The following is a 4,196-nucleotide window of genomic DNA, read 5'->3' on the forward strand; positions in this document are numbered from 1 at the left end:
GCCAAGACTGAGAATGATCTGGTTGATAAAGGGATCGAACCAGAGACAATTAGCTGGCCAGACCGTTGCCGGACTTGGTTCTTCGGGGCTGGCGGAACCTTGGACCCTGTAACAGGGAAGTGCATTTGGACGAACGATCAAATGGACATACCAGTCAGGAAGCTTAAACAGTATATCGAAGCAGCGCAGTAAGGGAAGTTCTTTCCAGACAGAGAGAACGACGAGCTCACAATGGCCCTCGGGAATCCTGAGCACCCTGAACGGACACGAGGCACGCCAGGCTCCATTCCGTGGAAGGTTGGGTTTCCGGACGCAGGCGGTTACAAATCCCATGAGAGGAGGAAAAAAGTGCAGCAGACCCAAATGCAGGCGCTGCAAGCAAGGGTAGACACGATAGAGGAACGAGAAGCAAATCGTAGCAAACGTACTGCCGAAGCTTCCCCCGAAGCTACCCCGCCATCTCAGCACAGAAGCAGCGTGGCTTTCACCGAGCAGCTTCAGCCGGAGCATCCTTGATGGCTCCTGCCAGCTATCCCGTGGATGCTATCATGGAGTCTCAAAATTGTCACCTTATGACGCAATGGATGAATTTGAAGGTCAAGACGGCTGTTGGCTCTGTTTATCCTACTGAACCCGGCGCAACTTTTCACTGCCGGCCGATTCCAGAAGGATATGCTAGGGTGATGGTGGATGAAATAACAGAGGGATTTGAGGACCTCCAGCTTGACCACCCTACCGGTGAAGGGGAGACTCGGCTGGGGTCTGCTCTGAAGACTCCATGCCTATGGCGGAAGGAGCTCATCAACCTTCCGAACTGGACGCCTCCGCCTCCTCCTCCTCCTCCGGCGAGTCAGGGCACTCTGCCTCCTCCACCGCCTCCTCCTCCGGCGAGTAACGATCAGGGCCCTCGGCCGGCTCCTTCTCCGGCGCATGGCGGCACTCCGCCTGCGCCGGCGCGCCCGAGCAGCCAGCCTCCTCCTTCTCCGCCTCGTCAGCAAAGGCGGAAGAGACCCGCCGCCGCTCCAGCAGCTGCTCCGGCGCGTCGTAGTCCTTCTCCTCCGCCTCGTAAGCAAGTAAAGAAGACAACCGCTTCGTCTGCTCGGTCGGCGTCTAGGAGTACAACCAGAGGCGGGAGGACATACAGATTCGGTCCTTCTCTGAAGAGTCCACAGAAGTTACCATACGAGAGGACCCCGGAGGAGAACGCGAAGATCGCGCGAACCGAAGTGGATGACTGGTTTCAAGGGTTGAGCGCAAAGAGACATCCACCTCCGAAGGAGAAGGTAGATCCGATGAAAGTGAAGCGCACTCTGGCTGCCCTGGCAAAACCACCCAAGTCTCCGCCGAAAGGCAACTATGAGCGCATTATTGCAAAGACATGGGCCGAAGCGGAGCGGTTGGGAAGTACAGTCAGTGATCAAAGGCTGAAAGAACGACGAGCAGCTGGGAAACAAATTGCCCAGCTCGGCGAACAAGCGAAGCAATCGTGCCCCCCCCCCTCAAGGTGCCTAGCGACATCTTCGATCCGAGGATGGTGCCCGGTTATGGCAATGTTGACGATTACCTGTCCGACGATGTACATTATGATCCCATGGAGGTGCAGATACACAGATACGAGTACGGGAAGCCTCTCGTCAAAGATGAAAAATCTTTAACAACGATGATGCGAAGATTACATGATTGGTACTTGAAAATCTGCAGAGAGTCTGGGGGGGAGTACTTTGTATGCGAGAGTTAAACCAGAGCATGACCTCGTTGGAATTGAACTGTTGCCTATTCCATTTGAGGAGTTCTATCAGTTTTTCAATCAATTGGCCCTCGATAAAACAACGATCACCTGCTACTGTCTGTAAGTACTACTACTTCTGTCATTAAGTCTCTCTATATAGCTCATCTCTTTCATTGCATGTATTTATAATTATCCTCGCTATATTATGCAGAATGAAGATCGCCGAATTGAAGAAAAGACAAATCGGTGATATTGGGTTCGTTAACACATATCTCATAGATGCAACCGAGCTTCAACATCGTCCCGGAGATACCGAGGCCAACTTGCTACGATCATTCAAAAAAAAATGAAAACAAAGATATAATACTCTTTCCTACAACTTCAAGTGAGTGTTACTGTCTTGTGCATATTCGGTTTCCCTTATATATTAGTCCAGGTTATAGTAATGTAATTGATGAGTTATGCATGCGTGTGCAGTTTTCACTATATTCTCCTAGAGATTAGGCTTGAGCAGGGTGTAGTAACCGTCTTGGACTCTAAACGAAAAGATTCCCAAGAGTATGCGGACATGACTGAAATCCTCAAAAAGTAAGTTAAATCGATCATTATCCACCATATCAACAACTTTGTTCATTTTCTGATATCAAGTAATTGTTTTCTTTGTCCGGCAGGGTTTGGAGAAAATTCACCAGAAAAGTTCCGGGACTGCCGAAGGAGCTGGAATTTAGACACCCGAAAGTAAGTACTATAGTAGCATGTTCCGCGCATCTCCTAGTGATTCAAGCGCTAATTTCATCAATACCATTTAGCATTCTTACTTATCAGTTTGATTGACCTCTATTTCTTGTAAAGTGGTTGTGGCAGGAATAAGGAAATGATTTCTGTGGATACTACGTCTGCGAGTCCATCCGCCACATGACCTGTGAGCGGGGCGGATACTCTGACGAACAATATGAAGTACATAAATAACAACATTCACAATTTTATTTTATTACCATCATTTGTATTGAGTTTCATTCATTCATATATATATATGTATTGACCCCCTTCTTCAAATTAGATGTTTCGGAAGCGGGATGAACTCCTAGCACCAGCTCGCATGCGAGCAATTCAAGAGGAATTGGCGACATTCTTTCTTGACCACGTGATCGCTGAAGACGGAGAATACTATGTGGACCATGAGTCTGTATGATTATATTTGTAAGAGATAATTATTGTATATATGTAGCCGGTAGTGTCGGATAAATATACGAGAACTTGTTGTTCGACCAATCTCTCGGAGAAGGAGAGGTGGTCGATATCACTTCTCTCTGTATGCATATATGTTCATGACGATCTTCTGTTTTCTTCGTTTGCTTACTAGCTAGCTAGCGTGTCTAGTCCTCTCTATACGTATGTATAGTACGTAGCGTCGACCAAGCACGGACATAAGAGAGGACACTTCTCTCTATTAGTTATAGCTAGCTAACACAATATATGAAACACCTAAATTAACCCTCCAAAACCCCCCACCCCCCCTTTCAAAAAAAACAAAAACCCCAGCCACAAAAATGCTGACGCGTGGATGCCTATTGGTCCCGGTTGGTGCCACCAACCGGGACCAAAGGGTCTCCTGCCTGGGCTCCGCGCACAGGCCACGTGGAGGCCCATCAGTCCCGGTTCTGGATTGAACCGGGACTAAAGGGACAGGGCATTAGTACCGACACTTTAATTCCGGTTCAGAAACCGGAACTAAAGGCCCGTACGAACCAGGACAACAGGCCCTTTTTCTACCAGTGTCTGTGGAGCTCAAGTTTACACGCGGTGAGGGGCGCTGCTGACGACGCGTGGAGAAGATTCGATACCTAGCTTGTCCTCTTGTTCTCACAAGGATACGACAATGATTACTGTTTTGACGCTGAATAACGACTTGGCGACTCGATCTAGATCTCCCATGGCCAAGCGGGAAGCTGGAGCATGTGCCATGGCCGTCTAATTATCTGATTGTTGGATCAACAGTGGTGCACGCGCTCTTTCGTGGCACTGGTATGGCCTATGACACGGCTGGCTCGTCCATGTGATGCTACCATCGGTTGCCTTGGAACAAGTGGAGTGGTCGGTGCAGGGTGTACTTGCCAGGCACCGGCAGTGAAAGAGTTTTGGTACCCCGACGAGACGGGCTAGCGACTCCATGTCAGAATTCCTACATGGTTTCCGTTTTATTTAGAGACTTTTTACGGTACATCATACAGGGTAGTATTTAGTTGATCCAATGGTCGGTACTGATTAATCAAATTTTCACCCAAGGGCATATTAGTAGTTCGCAATCTGAAGTAGATTTATTCTTTCTACGCATGACAGATCTTCCAAGGACTTTAAGCTGTGTCGGCTGGTGGTACTTGGCAGCATGGCGTTGAGGTGTATCAGTGGCGACCGCGACGTGCTCAGCTGTGTGCGCGCAGGGAGGAGGTGCCGTTGGGCGCCGTGA

Source organism: Triticum urartu, chromosome 1 (assembly GCF_003073215.2).
Source record: "Triticum urartu cultivar G1812 chromosome 1, Tu2.1, whole genome shotgun sequence".
Classification (NCBI taxonomy): domain Eukaryota; kingdom Viridiplantae; phylum Streptophyta; class Magnoliopsida; order Poales; family Poaceae; genus Triticum; species Triticum urartu.